A 23333-nucleotide genomic window follows, 5' to 3' on the forward strand; every position below is an offset into this window, starting at 1 on the left:
CACATATGTGTTCATCACTTACTGACTGCAGCACCAAATGATAACTTTCATATATGTGAACGGGGTGTCAGATACCAGGCACCGGAAACTGGATTTTTTCATCACCACACACATAATGCTTCTTTTACCTTGTTTTTATGTTGCAATGGCTAATCAACAATGTATGATTTAAACAATCTCTCTCTATATAAAAAACGCAATGCAACTATGAAATAAAGTTGTCTCTGCTGCAGTTTATTTTAAGAACCTTTATGATGACACTGAACACAGCAATGTGCTTCGAGACTGACACCACATCCATAGAAGTCAATGGGGGTCCCACGATTGAGTTCAAGAAGTATTTGCTTTGTCCCTTAAAACAGTCTCAGTGGATTAAGAGCAAAACACAAAGTTTAAGGGTGGGGGGGAGTGTTTTAAGCAGGATTGGGGATGTTAAAATTGTACTCTGCCTGTAATCTGCTAATCAGCTTGAAAAACTGATATATAGATAAGCATCTGCGTTCTTTTGAACTTCCCCCCTTTTCATTCTTCGAAAGGTGGACCACACTTTGTAAGAAGCTGCTTCTCATTCAGTGACCTCCCCAGTTTCTTTAAACTCCACTCTTATCCCTCAACACTGGCCCTTCTGTGTTGAGATTATGTGTTCCCATACTACAAAAGACGAGAACAAAGTTAGAGAAGAAAAAGGAAAGCTGGTCTACTGTCAGAACCGAGGCTTATCGCAGCAGCCTCCTATTTTTAACTCGATTGCAAACGATATCTGTGATCAAAGGGCCAGAACCCCTGAAGGAGCTTATGCAAACAGCATGGTGGCCGGAATTCTTCCTGATGATTTGTAAGCAGGAAAGGACTTTTGACATGAAAGACAGCTTAAACAGCACAAGAATAGCAATAAACCATCTGTAAAATGCTTAACGTTGCCCTTGAACTAATGCAAATTTGTTCCAAACAATTTTTCCCCCTTTCCCCCTTTTTCTCCTCCTTGCAAACTCTGGGTGCCCTGCTGGGGCATTTGAACAATCACATGTTCACTATACAAAAGCCTGTATAAGCAGGGAAATACAGTGTACTAATGTGTTTAGGGCCAGGGAATCAAGCAACATCCACAATTTAAATCCGCTGCCTTCCTTTTTGTTTGAGAAATCTTCATCAATGATAGCCTGGTTAGGGATGCTGACTAAGAGAACAGCACCAAAGGTAATTTTGCTGGTTTCAAATAGTTACGAAGAAAAAACACTACCAACTAGTTAGCAGAGTACATTCAATCATTTTTCTAAAGTACCACAGCTCACTAGGAATGTGATTCTACTTACCGGTATACTTATTCCCTTTTTATATCCTTTATTAACATATGTCAATAAAACAGGTAATGCAAGAAATTTGGATCAGTTGGTTATACCATAATTGCTACCCAGAAGAACTATAGTGCAAGAGTTTTAAATGATGTCAATAGATTTATTTATTTTAGTGATGTGTCCTCTTATCTGTGGCTAGGCATAAATATTAAAATGTTCCAAAATATAGTAATTGGAAAGGAAATATCCATTTACACATTATTTCAGGTCCCTTGGAAATGCAGATTAATCCTTTCGAATCATTTTTATCAGATGTACAAAATGGATGACATCTACTTAATATTTACTTAGGTCTATGTGTGTGTTTTGATGTAACTTTATATAGCACCTGTTGAGATCTCAGTCAATTTCTTTAATATCACAAAACATTTTGAACTTTCTTTGTTACCATCTCCTGGTTGCTGGGAGAGTAAGGTAGCCGTAGCTGATAATCAATGTGGAGGTTAAGGGCTGTCCACATCTCACTGCCTACTGAAAGCAAAATGCTAATTTAGGCAATATTTGGTCTGGTAAGGCAGGTTTATCAGATAATCTAGTAGCAAACAGGAGTCTAGTGCACTAAAAAGGGGTTGCTAAGCTTTATTGTACCAAGGCCACACTGTTGGTAAGCAAGGCCCAAACAAAAGTGGGCATTGCCACACCGCACCCATTCTCTCTCACACATCAGACATGCACCCACTCCGCTAAAGTCGGTGGAGAGCTGTGAGAAGAACAGGTGGGTCTTCAAAAAGCTCACCTCACAAACCAGCACCCCTTCCACACTAAGTAGCTATAGTCCTACCGGGGGGGGGGGGGGACACTGGCCTGCAACTAGAGCCTTTTAATTCATGTATTTTTCATCCAATCTTCTCCCTGTCTCTGATCTCAATGAAATTTCAGGGAGCAGATTGGAGGTGGTGTTGCGAATGAAAAGGCTCTCCTCCAGGGGTTTTGCCCCACACGCCTTCACCCCAGCCCAGCTATGTCCATATGTGAGTCCCTCCAGCAACAGCGCTTATGCGTGTTTCACAGGAAGCTAAAATCCGACCCAACTGCTGCTCAGAAGAAGAACTGGCTCTGGCAGAATGGATTCAGTGCCCTTTACTTTATTTATCCTCAGAGTTTATATGCTGCCTTTCAGGGCTAATCCTTTCAAGGCAACACAAAATCCATTATAAACATAGCTGCAGTCCATAAAATTACGTGCTGTGGAATTCAACATTGCTCAAAGGAGATTGTTCCGTTGGGCAAGCATAAATGCTTCCACTGATGGAACAATCTCTCCCCTCCTCCTCCTGTGCACTGTTCTGGGGTTTCTTCCAACCTTCCAGAGTAGATTTGGGGGAGGCTCTGTTGCTCTAGAGTTCCTATGGCTTGTTTCAGCTAACAGACCAGGTTAGTTGAATCCTGGCCCAATGCATCTTAGTGGCAGAACATGTTGCTCTGCATGCAAAAGATCACTGGCATCTCCAGGTAGGCCTAGGAAAAACTTGTCTGTTTAAAGCCCTAGAGAACCACTGTCAGTCAATGTAGACAAGGCTGAACTACTTGGGCCAGTAAGGTAAAGATAAAGGACCCCTGGATGGTTAAGTCCAGTCAAAGGGGACTATGGGGTTGCGGCGCTCATCTTGCTTTCAGGCCAAGGGAGCCGGCATTTGTCCACAGACAGCTTTCCAGGTCATGTGGCCAGCATGACTAAACCGCTTCTGGCACACAGTACACTGTTACGAGTATCTACCTATCTACCTATCTGGGACAGAGCAACGGGAGCTCACCCCATTGTGGGGAATCGAACCGCTGAGCTTCTGATCGGCAAGCCCAAGTGGCTCAGTGGTTTAGACCACAGCACCACCCACACATGGGCCAATAGACTGACCTGTTATAGGAAAGCTTCCTATATTTCTAAAAAATATTATAATCATAGGGAATTTTTGCTTTTTCCTAAATTGCAGTTTAGATATCATCTACCAATTAGTGCTGAATGACAATATTTTCAATTATGGCATCTGGTGGTGTCTGTTAAAGGACTGTCCATATTTTGAGTGCTTTGACATCTTTTAAATTGCTGGCAGTAATAATTTGCATCACAGAAAGCTGAGCCCATAATTATTATTTTTCAAATGTTTATTGGAATCTTGTAAAGTACAAGTTCAGGAGGTCAGAGAGCAATGGAATAGGGAATTAGAATGCACTATACAACCTAACAATGGAAATTTGCTTTAGAATTTTATACATAACAATTCCTTGGAATTAAACTTGAAATTGATTCAGCTTAATTTGATGTTTCAGGTATGCTGGACTCCACAACATCCATGCTTGATCCATGCTGAAAATGCCTTACTGATGCATATGATGCATGTCCAGTGATTCTTTCTGGTCTGACATTGCTGTTCATATCAATTTTTTATTGTCAAAATCATTGCTATTTGCATGTGGCCATGTCCTTTTGAATTATATCTCTGTAGTATAAAATGCAGTAGGACATTACTTTGAACTGATTGTAGAGGAAAGGCCCAAGCGTTGAGCATGGCCTAAATGGTTAGAGTTTGGATTTAGATCCAGTTTAATATCTGGGCTTACATCGACACCATACATTTAAAGCATATGGCATCCCCTGTACAAAACAGTTTTATAATGATCATAATCTACAAAGTCAGTTTGGCTGGACGTTTGCGGAGGACTTAACTGGTTTATCACATTTTTGGCCTGATAACTTCGAATGCCAAGTGTATCAAGAAAACTTTCACTGGTTTCCACTGCGTGGAAGTATTCCTGAAGATTTCATTTCCAGTTTTGTAAAAACAAAACTGGGTCATACCAGATCACATTTGTTTCTGAGAAGGTAGAATATTTGATCCTATCTGGGCTATCATCCAATAGCTAGACTACAGCAGACATTGTGTGATTTTAATTTAATTGGGTGCATTGTTTTATTTTGCATGTTTTGTTTTGTTTTTAAGTGTCGCTATCCACCCCTTGCAAAAGGGCCAGTAAGGAATTGCACTAACTTTTTTTAACCCAGAGACTGTTAAATCTAATACTAAGTCCTGCCACATTCTATGCAAACACAGCTAGAAAGGAAATGTAACTGCCTTGCCGACCTTTCCACCACCACCCCACCTGTTTTTCCTAACTTTTCAACAGTGTTAGAGGTTAATAACATTGTTATTTCATCCATTGCTTGAATCTAATAAAAGCAATGAGGCATAGCATTCTGTAAAATGTCTGGAGTAGAGGAAAGAACACTGGCGTTGACCTCTAACTTAAATGAAATACTAATTATCCCCATCTACTTCTAAAATTAATGACTTTGGAATCTCCCAAGTGGCCCAACAAAAGTCTCTCATAAGACTCCAGGCAACTTTCTGTTTCCACTGAAAGGGGTGGAGAGGGAGAGAGAGAATTTTCAAATTCAAAAGAAAAAAGTACCTTTGAGTCGCTCATAGACTCTCATAGGCTGTCACTCATAGACCAGTCCACATAAAAATTAAGCAATATCACAATATCTAAATTGATTTAAAAAATCAGGTAGCATTCATTTTTTAAAAAAATTAAGGAACTCAGTTAAAAGCATAATTAAATGAAACATGCAGGTTAAAAACAGTGCAGTCCCCACATGGAGTTCTGCCCACTTCCTGCTCCTTCTTCCTAGAAACCCCTGCTTCCTAAACCTCTGTTGTACAAAAACCCGCTCTTCCTGTAGTGACATCACAACGCCCCCTTACCCTGGCAACCTCCCTCTGTGCCTGGCAGAGACTTCTCCCTGGTCAATGATTCCCATTGAGTAGCCATCAGCACCATTGTTTGTTCAGCAACCCACCATCATGAGCTCCTGGCTGGGTTCACGAGGAAGTTAGCTGGTTGTTCTTCCCAGCCCTTTATTCCCAGCCCTTGCTAAATACTGGAATTTATCAGTTTGCTCAAATTCTGACCCTTCACTCAATGGAGAAATCATAGGGAATCTGTCCACCCCCAAATTCCTAACAATACCAATGAGGGGGGAAAATATTCAGTTCCTAGGCCTATTAGTATTTCAGTAACCTTTCCATAATATTCCTGTGGCTGTGTCACAATGGAAATGGTTTAATCACAAGGATCAACTGCATGCCAGCAATCAAAACCAAAACCAAAACCCGTCAAGACAATTGCCCCAGCTCCACGCTTACTGTGATTTCTTCTACATTTCTGGAGTTACATACACTTGATATAGCTACAAATTGAAAACACCTGATGGCTAAGAGCTTCAAGTCAGGTTACAACATTTACCCTGTGGCTGAACTCCAGCATTATGCTAATTGCTAAAGATGATCAAGAACGCTGTGGGACATTTTTAATTGGGAACATGTACTGGATTTTAATACCATGCATGGGGATTTGACTCATATTCATAAGTTATCAATGAGGAGGATAACCCCTCAGGAAATGTTTACGTGTTTACAATGAGGAAGAGTTGGCGCTAGTGCAAGATGAGACTGATTGTAATAATGTTATTGTTTTACATATCTTGAGAGCAAGCGAACATATTTTAGTGGGTTACTAAAATAGAATATGCAATAAAACATTAATTGAATGCATATTTTTCATATCCTCTTAATTAAAGGAACTAGGGATGGCACCAAACTATGGAATGGGAAGTGGGCAGTGCAGGTGGATTTAGAAACAAACTCCCCCTATTCAGAAACACTGCATCAGCTCCAGGCCAAGCCAAACTTCCCCTCCAGAGTATAGCTTCTGTTAAATATATTTGCATATCATTGCGGTTAGAACAACTAAGAGTGCAATCTTATTGTCCCTGGAAAGAATCCCAAGGGGACAGAGGATGAATTGGATCTGTCTATAGTATAGTTTGAATCTACAGAGCAATGGGGAGAGATTTGATGTTGGAGCCTTCTTCAACAATGTCAGCTCCTCTGGAGCCTTGGTCAACTGAAGTCAGAGTTCTGGTGTCAAAGGGGTGTTCTGAGCAATAGCTTAGATCTAATATAAAGCCCTCCTGGTCCATTTAGAAATACTTTTGAGTGAAGCTAAATCTCTCCTTCCCCTTTCTCTCTTTGTTTCCAGTTGGAGGGGAAACTATTTTTAAAAAATTGGCAGAATACTATATCATTCCTCTGCCCTTCCTTCCACCCAGACAGATCAAGCCCAGCTAACAGAACTGCCTTTGAACCCCCTTCTTCAGATTGCACTGTAAATCATAGCTGCCAAGTTATCCCTTTTTTAAAGGGATTTTCCCTTATGCTGAATAGGCTTCCTCACGAGAAAAGGGAAAACTTGGCAGCTATGCTGTAAATGAATAAAAAGAGGGAAGACCCAAAATTCATTCATATACCCATTTTATTTCCACTCCATTGTGTGATTTAAAATAAACACAAAAATGTGCATAGTTTTATAGGTAATAATAAAATAGAATAGAATAGAATACAATAGAATAGATTTTTATTGTCATTGTCCCCTTGCGGGAACAACGACATTTCTCGGTTGCTGTATCAACATGATCATGAGGCATGAGTTCATCTATTCAGGCTAAGATTTCCAGAATTTCTTAATGAATTTAGACTGCTATCAACCTGATACCTCCCAGAAAAATAAATCTGCTGTGGCATTTTCCCTAATAGAGAGAGGCAGCAGAACTATTTTCCTTTGGCATTTATGGTTGCTTTAAAGCAAAGGCAATCAGTACTTTGTCAACACTCTGCTTTTGAACCCGACTCTCCATTCCTAGTAATTTTAAAGGGCTTTCTACAAATCATTTGGAAAACAGCTGCATTCATTCACATGTTTAAGGATATGCACTACCTACAAGGTGACATTGTTACTTTAAAAACTAGCCTGAACTGGTTTCCATGGGTTTCTCACCATGGTAAACCTAGGAAGGATTGGATTGTGAATGTTAGCCAGCCAGGTCTCACCAGGGCTAAATCTGAGGAATAGCTGACCACAGTTCAGTTGAAGTAGGGCTGCCATACAGGGTGTCCTCGTTTTTCCTTTTTGAAGTATGGCAACCCAAGTTGAAGGACCTATTGCAAATACCAGGCTCTGCCACAGAACTTGTAATAATGTTTCAGAAAGTGTCCAGAACGTATCTTCCTCCCACTACTAGTAAAACACTATTACAATCAAGATCTTGTGTATATTAAAACACAAAATTAAGCATAAAACAAAGTCAAAACAGAAAACAGGTGTGAAATATCAAAGCAGAAACAAAAAGAGACAGAGACAATAGTAATACATTCCAGACTTTTATAGGCTTGCCATATTTAGATTTAGATTTGCAGAGCTGGATGGTAACCTTAGGATCATCTAGTCCAACCCCCTGCAATGCAAGAATCTTTCGCCCAACACATGGAACTCAAACCTTAACCCTGAGATTAAGCGTGCCCCGCTGAGCTATCCTCAGAGACAGAGAGAATGCTTAATGCACACACACACACACACACACACAGCCTGCTCAGAATTCCTTTCCCAACAGATATGGAGCATTGCAGCACAACCCCAATGAGATCCCAGCATTCTGCAGAAGGAATAGGATTGGCAAGTTCACATTTCCTTCACACAGGTGGTAAGAGGCGTTCCTTTTATCCACCTTGGCTATTTACTTTAAAAAAAACTTAATGCTCCCTTGTGCTTCTTGCTTTTTTACAGCAGCAAGCCCATGATTTCCTGCCCCACATCCGTTCACACCCTCCACTCCCCACACCTGGAAATCCGGTTGGCTGCTGTGTAGCCATGGGGGTGTGTGGGTGTGGGTGTGCAAAAGAGAGAGGAATATTAGGGATGGAACAAAAGCAAGGTTGCAGGACAGGGAATACCTGCACTGGTGCCGCCGTGACGAAACCATTGGCCACTGAGTTGCCTCCACTTGTTATGCCTCTCGGAGACCCACCCAACACAACCCAGTGTCCGAAAGAGAAGGAAACATGACTGTAATGTGATCACGTGATGCCAGTGTTTACACCCTCTCAGCTGTTTCCGCTCCCCCCTCCCTGTGCCTCGCCTCTCCTCTCGCACCAACACAGTCACACACACAGTTGGGACCAGTGATCCCCTTTATCCGTTCACAAGATTCTTTGTTTAGGGTTATTTTTGCCTTCCTCCCTTTCCCACTGAGCCTCTTGGGCTTGTCAATTGGAAGGTTAGCAGTTTGAATCCCCGCAATGGGGTGGGCTCCCATGGCTCTGTCCCAGCTTCTGCCAACCTAGCTGTTTGAAAACATGCCAGTACAAGTAGATAGATAGATACCACTGTGGCAGGAAGGTAAACAGCATTTCCGTGCTCTCTGGCACTCATTACAGTTGCGCCAGAAGCAGTTTAGTTATGCTGGCCACATCATGATCATCATCATAATTTATTATTTATTATTTATACCCCACCCATCTGGCTGAGTTTCCCCAGCCACTCTGGGCGGCTTCCAACAGAACAAAACTTTAAAATGCAATAATCTATTAAACATCAAAAGCTTCCCTAAACAGGGCTGCCTTCAGATGTCTTCTAAAAGTCTGGTACCGGTAGTTGTTTTTCTCTTTGACATGACCCAGAGAGCTGTCTGTGGACAAATACTGGCTTCCCTTGGCCTGAAAAGCAAGATGAGTGCTGTACCCCATAGTCGCCTTTGACTGGACTTAACTGTCTAGGGGTCCGTTACCCTTTTTTTTTACCTTTTACAAGGTAAAATCACTACAGCATAACAAAAACAGCTCTTGGCTATTCTGTCTAGATTCTTGGAGCCTTTGACTTTTGATCTTTTGCTTATTAAAACAACCCTATATCCAAATATGTGCTCAGTGTTGATTTAATAAGAAAATTTAAGAAGAACAAAACCTGGCACTCCATCTCTCAGGTTAATAAACTGTTCACCTGAGAGTCAATAGAACCTTTTGTGTGCACTACAAACAGGCGAAATATCACAGAATAACATCTAAGATGTGGGATGACACATCTGAAGAGAGATGGTATCACTGACTAATACCCCGTTCACTGTATGTACCCAAATTTGTTTACTCTAAATATATTTGAAATACTTGCATGTCATAATGATGATGAAAGGAAAAGAAACCACAGAAAGACATGTTATCCCAGTAGGTACTAAACAATAATCTAATGCCTTGAACACCAGCACTATAGAGGTATTGAAATGTGAGCAGAAGGAACTTAATAAGCGTAGTAGATATATTACAGGGGGAGAGGAGATTTTATTTTATTTTATTTTATTTTGCAGGATGCAGTCAAGCCTTGCTCACATTTTGAATGGTGAATCCATAATCAAGTCATATACCATGGGGGAAAGCTTTCAGATGAAAGACTTTTGGGGAAATTAACCTCTCACAACCATGTTTTCATGGTGTTTCAGTTCAAAACTGCATTGCCGCCCTTTTGTTCAGCTGCTTGAAATAACATTTGATGAACCTGTCAATTCCATTGGCCCTAAAATTAAATAAATAATTTTAATTGATAGTAGTGAATGTGCAAAACTAGAGAAGTCTCTTATTACCATTTGTTTATTGTCCCTCTGTATCATCTATTTCTGGCTACATGATACATTTTGGTGTCTTCCAATATCTCCTTAATAAATAATTGTCTAGAAGTGCCAACAGCTTCCAAGTGATTAAAGATCTTTGACCAATGTACCTCTATATTTATATCTCTATATCCCCCCACCTCTCCCCCACCCACCTGGATCCCTTCTGGTACAGTGGTACCTCGGTTTACAAACACAATGGGTTCTGGAAGTCTGTACTTAACCTGAAGCGAACTTTCCCATTGAAAGTAATGGAAAGTGGATTAATCTGTTCCAGACGGGTCTGCGGAGTACTTAAACTGAAAATACTCAAACCGAGGTGTGCTTAAACCGAGGTATGACTGTATCTTCAATCACTTTATAACTAGAAACATCTCTCCAAAATGACAGCTTTTATATTATTCCATCGCCAAGTGTGCTGCAGTAGGATGCTTTCAGAAAACATGTGACTTTATTCAACACCCAGGATTCTTGATTCCATTTGTTTCATGGTTAATGGATGTAATGGATGTTTTAACTTTGTAAATAATCCTGTGCATTAGGCTGATCTAGGCTAATAAGCCTGAGCATTAACATGTTGAAAGTGTAATTGTTCAGTGAAAGAAAGGCAGGCATTACCTTGTACAGTGATGAGTCACAGATATAATTAATTGACATTAAAATGTAAACTGTCAGGTTATCTGCCGGCCATATTAAAAGTAGAGGATGTTTGCTCTTTCTATACCCGCAAGATGGAAATGCACAGATAATGTATCAAGTAATGGTTAACACACAATCACAGAGAGGGCAGGAGAGGAAATGACTGGACTGTGACAATTGAATCAATTTGGCAATTCCAGCTTCCTAATTTGCCCTGGGTTGTTCTGCATGGACAGGTGTTTCAGGGGTAGGTTTTGTATTTATCTGAACTCTGCTGAGGCAGGTTGCAATAAAGGAAAGTCATGAGGTTTTAGACATCTGTTTCTGTTCCTGCATGTTTCCAGGGTGACCAAAACATTCACAGTCTCTGCTTCCGCTCCTCATAACAAAGTGTTTTTGCATAATACATTGGATGGCTTTTATAAAAGACAGAAAATAAACAAGGTTTCTGCATACAATTTCCACTGTTTTCAGACACTGACCTTTCCACTCCTATAAACTGGTTCAAAGTCTGTGCTTTAATTTGGTGGTTCCAAGTATGTGAAAAAATATACAGTAGGTTTATGTAGCAAGGAAAAAAGGGAGTTTGGGTCCTGCTTGTCAACTCCACCTTTTTTAAGTCAAACATTTCTCTATAAACATCTAGCTTACGGACATTTGCTTCACATAGATTAATAATACAATGGAATCTTAAACACTGAAAGTTGTAAAATAACACTTCTTTGGCCTTCTGGGCCTTTAACTGAGAAAATGTCATCCTCAAAAATGTAAGATTAAATATACAAGATATTTTTAAGGTTACAGGAGCTGGCATTTTGTCACTGAAAAGAAACACCAAATCTCCTACAGCTCTGTTTTACAGTGATACTCTCCTTGCATAATAAATATTTTCTCTATGCCAGAGACCCTCATCTACTGAGCATTAGCATGCCTCCTGCTTCATAACAAATCATGCAGACTTTTCTCTTGTTATTTACCTCCCATTTTGGATAGGCTTCCTGCTATTCCTATGAAACTGAGTAGAAGACCTATCTCCTCAATTCATCACCATTATCCTTCTCCAAACTTTGTGTTGTGCCCCAGTATTTTCAATTTAGCCAGGGGGTTTTTTTTCAGCTGAAACTCACTGGAAATTTTGGTACCTCTCAGGTGGGCACCATTGCTATGATAAGAAAACAAGGGAGGAGGTGTTCATGGTGAGTTCCAACACCTCTTTTTCTAGAAAAATAGCATTGAGCCACTATGAGACCACTTCTTTCAAGACAGATAATTAATAGCCATACTGTCTGAAAATGTTGGGGCATTGTTAAATTGGGCTGGAACATTTGTTTGAAATGTTGTGTCTCAAAGAGGGGAAAAAGGAAGGGAATATTTTTTTAAGTTTCAGCTGTTAGGTGGAAGAAACACCAGACTTGCTTCTGTATGGTGGAAGGTCACCACAATTGATATAATTTGTGAGAGACACTCAGGGCTGGCCCTACGGCCAGGCTGGGTGGCGCAGGGCGCCAGGGCACCCGCCTGCCAGGGGGCGCTGTACAGTTGCGCCTGCCCGCCACGGAGCTGCGCCCGCCAGCCTGCCGCAGAGCTGCGCCCCAGCAGCTGTGCTGTGCGCTGCACCCGCCCGCCCGCTCGCCGGCCCGGCCGTGCAGCTCTGCCCGACCGCCACGCTGGGAAACGGGGCGGGGTGGGGGCGCCGGAGGGATCCGTCGCACCACGGCACCAGGGCGCCAAATATACTTAAGATGGCCCTGGAGACACTTGCAACAAATAATGTGTTGAGGATTTCTGAAGAAATGGAACGCAAGAGCCCTGATGAATCAAAGGCCTAACCAGTCCTGCATCTTATTTCCCTCAGTGGCCAACCAAAAATACTTAAGCTGGTGGCTATCTCCACAAATTCCATAGTGTTCTGTTTTGACTATCCTGAATGCATCAATGAGATGGGAACAAACTGAAGAATATGTGCGTTCCCACTAAGCGAGACACAGTGATAACAGGAACCCTTACAGAACTAACAGAACTCAACAACAGAGGCAAAGCAACTGCTTATATACATTTGTGAAGGCCTGGGCCACTCCCACTCTCAATGCGATTGGCTGTCTAAACTCACAAGCTGTGAATCATAACACAGAGTTTAAGGGCCAATGGCAGTAGCCCAAATCCTGAAATGTTCTGTGACTGGATATCATGTATTGTATTCGAACACAAGGGATCAGAATCCTTAGTCCAGACTCAAGCTCAGGCAAACACAGACCACTGAATACATAACATGGTATGAAGCTCTCAAATGTTATGGCCACCACATGGCCAGCACCTGGAAACATTTCAGCACTTCCACATGGCAGATGTAATTTAGGAATTAAGGTAAAATTGTCCCCACAGGCAAGGTAAAATTGAACTGACTTTGAATCCCTCGTTGAATCAGCATGCTTTTCATTCGTAACAACCGTAATCAGCTGGATCAACCCATAGAGGCCTATTTCACATAACAAAGCAGAGTTCTCTATTCCATATGACTATCTGGTCTTCTACAGACCAAATCTCAAATTTTCATCACAAATTTCCTCTTCCTCACTCATTTGCCCTCCCTTTGTTTCTATCTAGTGCTACAGTAAAAATGAAAGTTTCACAATAAAAATATTATATATATAAAAAAAGTTTCACAGAGGCCACTGCTTCACATGTTCTCGGAGCATCCTTAATTAATTTGGATTTTAAGAGACCACCATACAATCACTTGAGTAGACAAACTGGCTCTGGGTCTCCACCAGCCTTCAAACATAATGCATTTGGCCTAGCGTTTCTGAGAACTAAAAACAAGCCCCATTTGTTATCGGGCTAATCACAGACAGAGGAAATCGTTAAGTGACTTAAAGTTGGAAATACCTAGACTTATTGGAACCACACGCTTGAATCCCAGAAGGGCTGACTCAGGTTGTCATTACTAGGTGAAGAATCAGATTTCTTTTATGATATGTGTTGCATCCCATTTAAATGGCAATAGCTCAGAGTGGGGGTTGAAGTGTATGTCCTGTCTTCCCACCTTGACTATTTTGTGCAGATGTTACACCATCTATGCAAGACACCAATTGTTAATTAGTTGAATGACAATTTCCCTGTTTAAATACAACAAAAAGAGTCTTGTGGCACTTCAACTGATCGTTGAAAGTGTTATGCGTATATACACGTACTGTATAGACATCTGAGAGAGGAGAATGTAAATTGTCGTGCGATATTTTTGAATTTGTGGGGCTTTAAATTCATTTATATGTGTTACAGTGAATGTCCAAAATATGAAAGTCATCAAGAATTATAAAGGAATGTTGACAATTCCACATACATCTAGTGTATTTTCATTGTTTGAAAATACAGGGGAAGAATGTCCAGAGTGGCTAGGGAGGCCTGGCCAGATGGGTTGGGTATATAAGTAATAAGTTGTTGTTGTTGATGATGATGATGATGACGACGACCTAAGCCCTTTTAAGGCATTTGTTGCCAAACATGCAATGGGGCCTGTTGGAATGCACAGATCTAGCTCCTCCCCCTTGAGGATGTGTCACATGCCAACAAACATCCCAAGTCAACACATGATTAGCTGAGCCTGAAGCAGGTCACTTTCATTGCACAAAGGGTTTCTAGTGCAAGGACAGGAACCTTGACTGACCAGAGTTTCTGTCCCCATTTTGGAAGCCTTCACGTGATGATGTTGGTGGACCCCTTTTGTGTCAGCTCAGGAGTGTTGATAGGATTTGTGGCATGGCATTAAGAGGATAGAGCTGGACCCATGCATCTGGAAGGACCTCTGCCAGTATTCACTTGTCCTCATTCTCATTGAGGTGGCAAACGTGTTTCTAGGCTCTGCCACCTCTCACTGCAGGTAGAGGCTCACATTAGTCTTCCATAGGAAGCCTTCATACAAAGTCTTGCATCCACATAGCAAACAATACATGTCAGATCATAACCCTGAGTTTTCTGTGCAGAGAGAATGCACATAATTTCTTGTATTACTCATATGAGACACATCTTCAGAGTGAAGTGGTCCAGCCAAGACACACCTTTTGCCATCACAGTGAAAACTATGCCCTGGCGTCACTTTTTGGTTTTGAATACTTGCCAGGTGTGCATGAGATCCCCAACATTTCCCTGTTATTTGGGGGGTTGGCCCTGGGGGGGGGTTGCAATCTAATATCAGAGCAGAGGATGCAGCAGAGAAAGTGGAGGGAAATAGAAGATGGGGTAAACAGGGAAGGTAATATATGGTTGTTTCAGTTCCATTTCCTTAGATTTGCTACATGCTGTTAAAAATACAGTGGTACCTCGAGTTACAAACACTTCGGGTTACAAACGCTTCAGGTTACAGACTCTGCTAACCCAAAAGTAGTACCTCGGGTTAAGAACTTTGCTTCAGGATGAGAACAGAAATTGCGTGGCGGCCGCACGGCAGCAGCGGGAGGCCCCATTAGCTAAAGTGGTACTGCAGGTTAAGAACAGTTTCAGGTTACGAATGGGCCTCCGGAATGCATTACCATAAGTTCTTAACCCGAGGTACCACTGTACACCTGAACTTGGTTGCTCAGCCAAAGGCTTCCAGGAAAAGGTGGGCTTTCAGAAAGGCTTTGAATGAAGAGAAATGGCATCATGCAGGTATTCCCAGCGGACATTCCAGGCATGATATCGGCCAGCAAGAGAGAAACAGAACAGGAAAGAATGGCAGACAGTGGTGGTGTTCAAGAGCTGTCCTCCAGTTCTGTGGCTGGAATGACTGGGTCTATAAGCTCCTCTGGGCTGATGGAGATGTAGAGGTCTGCTCCCTCTGCTCCTCCTCTGTAAAACTTTTCTGGAAAGTTCCAGTTCAGGGCAAGCCTGGACACCAAACGATGATCAGAGTAGGCACCAGAGTTTTTACCATATATTTATTTTTATAAATGTATATGATTCAGTTCATTCAAGCCTAATAAATTATCATAGCAGTACTGAAAACAACCTATTTCCAGAAAAAAAGAAAAACTTGCGCAATATCCTTGGCCATTTATGTCATCTTGCAGCTGTAAAAGCTACTCTGATGACATGAGCAGTCTCTCCAATCTGTGTTTGGCTGCCTGTCCAGTATTTCCCAGAAAACGAATGAAAAACTCTAAAACAGTATTCCTACCAGTTTTCCTCTTGCCCTATCACCAGCCATACAGGCAAGAAACAATGCATACTAACAGATTGAGTCTATGGTATTTCTGCACCAGACAGATGCAGATTAAAGAGCACATGTCAATCTCATTAGGAGACTGTGAAATATGCAGGAAATTTGTTAGACGCTCATGCAGTTGTACACATTGTGGCCATCCTGTTTATTTCGCCTGTTCCCCGATCGTTGGCTGTGGTGTATCAGCATATTACTGACAGCTGGGAATTATTCCAGTGGAACATGCCTTTCCTATGACAATGATCCAGAGCACAACAGGAGCATGTGGCTGTCCATACATTAATTTATCCGTAAGGGGGTGGGGGTGGGGAAACACACAGTCCTGCCAAATGAATTGGTTACTGCTGGAACACTGCTAAAAGGGCCCCCTGTGACCTCTGGAGGCCATCTGAGATAATAAATCCTTGGACCCCCAGTTCCGGATTGCTTTGGGCAAGGTCAGAATGGCAAATTTCCCACTTCCACAATATCAGATGTTACGGTAATTCCTTCTAGCTAATGTGTAAGAGCAAAGGAATGTCTTCAAACCTCATCTAGGCTCTGCGGAATCTGTTGAAAATGCATGACAGCTGTGGGCTTTGGCTGGCTTCAGCTTATGAATGCATGAGATTTGGGAGCTATTGTGACTGGAGAAGGAGGGGATGGCTGTTTATTCAATATATATCACTGGTCTCCCTCTACCTCCTCTGCCACCCCCATCTTACAGCATAGCTTTATCACAGTTCTGTTGTCATAGCTAACATGCATTCTTTATAAATGATTATTATGGGTAACATCCAGTACAGAAAAAATACAGATGTGTAATCCACAACAGAGAGAGAGAGAGAGTGAGTGAGAGAGAGAGAGAGAGAGAGAGAGAGAGAGCAGTAGGGGGAAAGAATGGTTTTAGCAAGGCATGAGAACAGGAAATTGAGTAATTCTGCCATTTTTATAGAAAACAGTAGGGGACTAAAACAAAGACAACAACTAAAATCTACATTTATCCCAGCTCTGCACGTGTGCCAAAGCAGAGTGGGGCTCACAGGAAGCCAGGCAGAAATGTGGCCCAGAGAATCCTACACCCAAACAAATCCAAATGGATTATAGTCCATAAAGGAAGGAAGGAAGGAAGGCAAGGGCTCACCTGCCTTCTGCATCAGCCAGGTAGTAAAAAGAAGTACAAGGGACCAGTGGCCATGATCTTACTTGTGTGTTTTTTCAACATCCTTAACAAACTACATTTCCCAGCATTCTTTAACATGCTTTAAATGTATGTTATGTTCAGAGCCAGATTGTTTTTTTCTTTTCATATACAAAAAACACCCTGGTGTTTCCTACCGGTAGCAACCTTGCTACCTCTTGCCCGGCTTACTGCACATTCAGACAATTTTCATTCTAATAAAGAGTGGCCACTTTAGAGTTAAATATTGTGTCTTGTTATTAAGGGTTGGAGCTAAGACTTCTTCTGGTTACATCATTTTCCTATGTACTGTAGTTGTGGGTTTCAGGCTGTTCATCAATAAATAGCCCCTTGTTCTATGCCTACAAAGTGAATAATCTCGCCTTATATAAAATAGGAACTTAACAAAAGGGAGTTTAGTTGGTTTGGGTACAAGCTTGCTACTGTAGGATCTGCCATCCAAGAACAAAGGGCAAGTGGAATCTGACCTATGCAGTTTATATGGCAGGTTTTGCAATGGCCATGAAACCTCTTGCACGATGCAATAATAGAAGCAAACAAAACTGTCACCACACATGTTCATTCTTACACTCCTCAGCTAGGAAAAACTATAAAGGATTATGAGTAATGTAGAAATGGGAGCGAACAAATGACTGACTGTCACGCAACGCAATTACTTCAGCAGCACAGGCTGTCTCACTATTGATCTTCCCCTTCACAATCCGTGTACTTGCTCCAGCAAGCCTCACTGCAGAAAGCAGCCTTCTGCTAACCCAGACACATTCAGGATGGCTGGTGTAATCTGTTTTTAGAAAACATCTTTTGTTCAATTTTTTTTTTAAAAAAAAATGTACCAGAAGCAGAAGTATAGAAAGGTTTTCAAATCTCTGATTGTGTAAATATTCAACTTTTCTAAGGTACGCTAATAAAGAAAAAACACATCTTTCTTATGGGCAATTAACTAGGGGTGTGTATCAAATCGGGGAGGGGGGAGACCGAAAAACAAGATGAATCGGGGTGGATCAAATAAAAGTACAATGTCAATAACCCTGCCCCCAATCAGGTGAAAGTGCAGTCCATAAAACACACACACACACACACACACACACACACACACACACACACACACACACACACACCTCAAGTTGCATCAGGCCCTCATGGACTTGTGTTGCTCTGTCACTCTGCTTTTCCTGTACTTTTATGCTCAAATCCTGCAGGTTTTGTGTTCAAATCCTGTGGGTTTCCCATGGGCATCTGGCTGGCCACTGTGAGAGCAGGATGCTGAACTAGATGGGGATCAGCCTGGCTCTTCTAATGGTCTTATTTGCTTGGCATTTTGTGCTTTAAAAAAATATTTTGAAAACCTACTGCCCCATTTCCTCTCCCAACCTCAAACACGTTGCTTGAAAGCATCTGTAGTGTGGCGTTTTCATTTACCGGGACTAAAAGTCTCCTCTTTTAGAAGCCAGTGCATCTGCTCTTTGTGTTAAATATCTGCTAGGAAAATGTAATCATCCCAAAGCGCATGATCAACAGCTCAAAAGCTGCTGGGTGTGAAATGGCAAGCAGGATGCTTTAGTACAGGGATGGGGAACTAGTGGCCACCCAGATGTTGTTGGACTCCAATTCCCATCAGTTGTGACCAGGGTTCAGGAATGATGGGATCTGTAGTCTAGCACTATCCATTCTAGAGGCCATGGAAAGGGAGCTGAAACCTGGACAATAGCAACTCTAGCAACTCAGACAAGGCATCAGAACAAAAAAGAGATAGTGATTTATCAGAAGCAGGTGCCAGAGCATGAGAGTAGTCCCAGTAAAGAGGGACAGCTAAAATATAATTCAAGAATGTATAATAATAATAATAATAATAATAATAATAATAATAATAATAAATTATTATTATTATTATTATTATTATTATTATTTATACCCCGCCCATCTGTCTGGGTTTCCCCAGCCACTCTGGGTGGCTTCCAACTGAATATTAAAAACAGTGCAGCATCAGATATTAAAAACTTCCCTAAACAGGGCCGCCTTCAGTTGTCTTCTAAAAGTAAAATAGTTACTTATTGCCTTGACATCTGCTGGGAGGGCGGTCCACAGGGCGGGTGCCACTACCGAGAAGGCCCTCTGTCTGGTTCCCTGTAACCTCACTTCTCACAATGAGGGAACCGCCAGAAAGCCCTCGGTGCTGGATCTCAGTGTCCGGGCTGAATGGTGGGGGTGGAGACGCTCCTTCAGGTATACAGAACCAAGGCCGTTTAGGGCTTTAAAGGCCAGTACCAACACTTTCAATTGTGCTCGGAAACGTACTGGGAGCCAGTGTAGATCTCTCAGGACCGGTGTTATGTGGTCCCGGCGGCCACTCCCAGTCACTAGTCTAGCTCCCGCATTCTGGATTAATTGCAGTTTCCGGGTCACCTTCAAAGGTAGCCCCATGTAGAGCGCATTGCAGTAGTCCAAGATAACCAAAGCATGCACCACTCTGGCGAGACAGTCTGCGGGCAGGTAGGGTCTCTGCGTACCAGATGGAGCTGGTAGACAGAATTAACCTGTGCCTCCATGGACAGTTGTGAGTCCAAAATGACTCCCAGGCTACACACCTGGTCCTTCAGGGGCATAGTTACCCCATTCAAGCCTAGGGAGTCCTCCAATATAGCTGCCATTTTGCTTTGCTGTAGCTGTCACCAGTGGCTGCAGAGTGGGGAGATACACCTGTGGTGATGTAGCAATGGTTAAGCTTCAGCACCACCTTGGAACCAAAGTACAAATCGTCCATCCTCTGTAAAGCAAACTAGGTGGCTCTCTATAAGATATTTTCAGGTTACTTAGAATAAGGATACGATGGATGGATGGATGGATGGATGGATGGATGGATGGATGGATCCATCAAGGTATGAATAAATAAAACCTGTAAACCAAGCCCCATAACTTGCAATCCACAAAGTTCTTGAATGCAGCTTACCAACAATGAACAGCAACCCACCAAGAGTTTGATCAACCTGCTTTTGCTGGCTTCCTGGGTGTAAAAAAAAAAAGGCAAAGGGAGATTTATTGGCTGGTGGGCTGTTTCCAGATTGGTAAAGTCCTGCGTTGTGCAGGCCAGATATAATGTTTATGCTTGGTCTTAGCCCAAGAGGCTGAAAGCTAATTTGACTTATCTTGTAAAACGAATGATGGTTTAGAAACAACTGGCGATCTGTAATTGTACCTGCTTCAGTGTGCAATCTGTAAAATAAATTTAATTGCCACAACCGCAAATAAAGTTACTTCATCCTTAAGACGTTGAGCGGCTTCCGTGCAGATGCATTGAGGGCAGTTGCACGTGTGATTGGGGCCTTTTGTGGTTTCCTGGCGATTTACTCCAAACAACCAACAAGTCATGGCAAGAGACTGCACTTCTTAATCCTCCATCATTGTCTCATTTTCTTTCATACATTGAGACCACAGAGATAAGAGTTTCTCTTTTGTGCAGAGAAAAAAAATCCACATAGCCAAAAGCATTACCTTATTTTTCTGTCTATAAGACGCCCCCATGTATAAGATGCCCCCATGTATTTCGGGGGACTCTGATTTAGGAAATTGGGGGGATGTATCTGTGTATAAGAAGCCCAATTTTTGACACTTGGGGGGGAACCTAGTCTTATACATGGAAAAATATGGCATATTTGATACCCATTATTTGAAAATGACACTGGAAAATAAAGTGTTGTGCATTTCAGATGACAGCCTCCTTCAAAAAGATTGCTCACTTTCTATTCAGCTTATGGTCTCATTCATGGAAGCAGGAATAGGGGCAGAAAAGGAGCTTGTAGCTGTAGCGCAGAATAATGCTTCTTTGCTGGTATCCACCGGATTTCCGTAGGTTAGAAGTATATCATGGACTGGTCTTTCCATTTCAAAATGTTATCCAGGGGGGATGAAAAATGTGGTGTTGCAGATAAGTGGTTTTACCAGAGCCATCTGGGATGGAAAGGCTTTGAAAGAAGGACACAGAAAGGGTAAGCACCTTTGATTACATTACATATGGAGTTTCCTACCTGTCCTCTGAGGATACATGCAAAGAGAGTCATCATCTTAATTAAAGTGCCATTAAAAAAAGGCTACTCCTGGAGATCAACGTCATTTTTTAAAAAAAGGTTAACTCTGTGCCACCAGCTGAGCCAACAAGCTGCACCATTTCTGACTGCCTTCTAAACCACCTTGTAGGAAGGAACATTTGGTTCTGTGAGGACAGCTGCAGCCAGCTGCAATGAAGAGAAACATGGTCTCCAGCAGGCTATGAATTACAAGCCAGATGATCCTTTTCCATCAGAAATGGTTGGAAGCAGCTGCCATGTAGGGAAAGTTTCCACTGAGAAACAGACAGAAGGTATCCCAAAATGTGATAGTAGAATTAGGATATTTCAACTGGACCTTCACTGACCCTTAATAATAATAATAACACACCAACGCATTCCTTTTTATTATATCCTAAAATATCTCACTGTTTGCTCACAAGGCAAAATAAAAAAGCATTCTTCTATCCTGTTATGTATATATTTTGAAAATGCAGTGGAGACATGCAAGCCAGACCCAATTCCCATGGCTGTTACAGCTTCTGAATGAAATGGATCCTATAATTCAGTGCACAATGCAAAGAATTTAATACCGGTATGAACAAGTAGGTTCCTAGCCCTCCAGTCTGTAAACCTAGGTTTGAAAAGTTATAAAAGAGCAAAAAGCAGCAAATATCCAGTCTTAAGGGGACATGGAAAACAAATTTATTTAACTTTTAAAAAAATGGGAGGGCATCGACCAGCCAGGAGGGAAATCTGGACAGCTGCAAGAAGAGGAGTAAGAGTGATTGACCTCTGTCCTGGTGCCAAGAACTTGGCATCTCCTTCACCGCTGGCAACAAACCCATGTCCCTCAGAAAAGTGCATGCCTCCAGGCTCAAAAGGACTGGTCTCAGAGGGAGAAAGAATCTCGTAAGTGAGTGCACCATTTTCTTATTTTCTTTTCTTTTTTTCATTAAATAAATTATTGGAGTTTTTTCATAATGCAATACAATAAAAAACAAACTAATCTAAATGAAAACAGAAACAAAACACAAGAGAAACAGAAAACAAAATGAAAAGTCTTCTCTCAAAAGTATTTGTTAGCCCTTATCCCACACAGAAAGGGGTGGACCCTCCCAGCTCTCACCTGGGAGCTTCCCTTTCTTATCACAGCCTCCAACCCTGGGAGCTCTTCCCTTCCCTATCTCTCACACAAGGTCATTCGGCAACCATTCACCACCGTCATGTGTGTATAATCCCAATAGTGATACAGAGCAGAGGGCACCAAAAAAAGCGAAGAAAGAAAAAAAAGAAGGAAGATAAAAACAAGAAAAGAATGAAATAAGAAAGGAAAAAGGGAGATAAATAAAATGGATACTCTGTCTGTCAGTTACATATAAAAATATTATTCAAAGTCCAGGATGACATCCAACTATTCCTCTAAGCTCTATTTTCCCAATCTTCAGATTCAAGCATCTCAAATTCATTCATTTCCCCCCTTCACACAGAAAATCCAAAAGTAGTTCTCCAATTACTATTGATAAATGTCAACAACCATCTTCCTCAAGTCCAACATAACAACTTTGCCTCCAATAACTTCAACGACCATTCCTCCGTGTTGGAAAATAATAAATCCTTTCATCTTTGATCACAATGTGGTCATATGTTAAAACAATAATCCATAGTTATTTGCTAAATATATGTCCCGTAATTCACACCCAGTTCCGTATCTTCCGATTCCATTTCATGTTTGCCATGCATTGGACAGAGAAGGGCTGAAGGTGAAAGAAAGGGCCTTCTTTAGGTACATAGACTTCTCTCATGACATAGAACCCTCTGCAACCAAAGAGCCTACACAGGTAGGGAGAGCTCCCCTCTTCAGATCTTCACACACAGAGGCAGCAGGGAGTGGGGTCCACATAAATAGTATGGCAAAAGTGGGCCAGTTGACCTCTTACTCCAGGCAATTAACAGCCAGTGTTGGACTAGGACCTGGGAAACCAGGGTTCAAATCCCCACTCAGCCATGAAGCTCATTGGATGCCCTTGGGCCAATCATTGCCCTCAGCCTAATCTATGAAGCCTAATCTAAGAAGATAATTCCTGACCGGGGTTTAAGAGTCACCCACAATTATTAGCTGGCCAGCTGATGATCCTTGCTGCTACACTATGAGGGTTTTGTTTTGTTTTTTGTCAGCAATTGTCTGATAAAATGTGTCATTTGCATTGCACGTGAATGTGGACATTTATGAACGTCAAGAGGAACGTGTTAAAAATAATATAGGGAAGGGAGTGCAGAGAAGGGTTAGCTTTGAATAATAATAAAAAGAAATGCTTCATTAGAGTGAGGATCCAGTGACACAGTGACACATTAATATGCCAAAATGGAAAGTCATGTGAATGGGTGGTGGTAGTGGCTTATGGTAATTATCATTTATTTTGAGAGA

General features: G+C 41.8%; 1 long non-coding RNA gene across 3 annotated transcripts in view; it reads right to left on the reverse strand.

Annotated features, from left to right (window-relative positions):
* LOC118083595 (uncharacterized) overlaps positions 1 to 23333 on the reverse strand; it is an 80517-nt gene that overhangs the window by 27726 nt on the left and 29458 nt on the right. The window lies entirely within an intron of this gene.

This window comes from Zootoca vivipara, chromosome Z1, assembly GCF_965207765.1.
Source record: "Zootoca vivipara chromosome Z1, rZooViv2.hap1.1, whole genome shotgun sequence".
Classification (NCBI taxonomy): domain Eukaryota; kingdom Metazoa; phylum Chordata; class Lepidosauria; order Squamata; family Lacertidae; genus Zootoca; species Zootoca vivipara.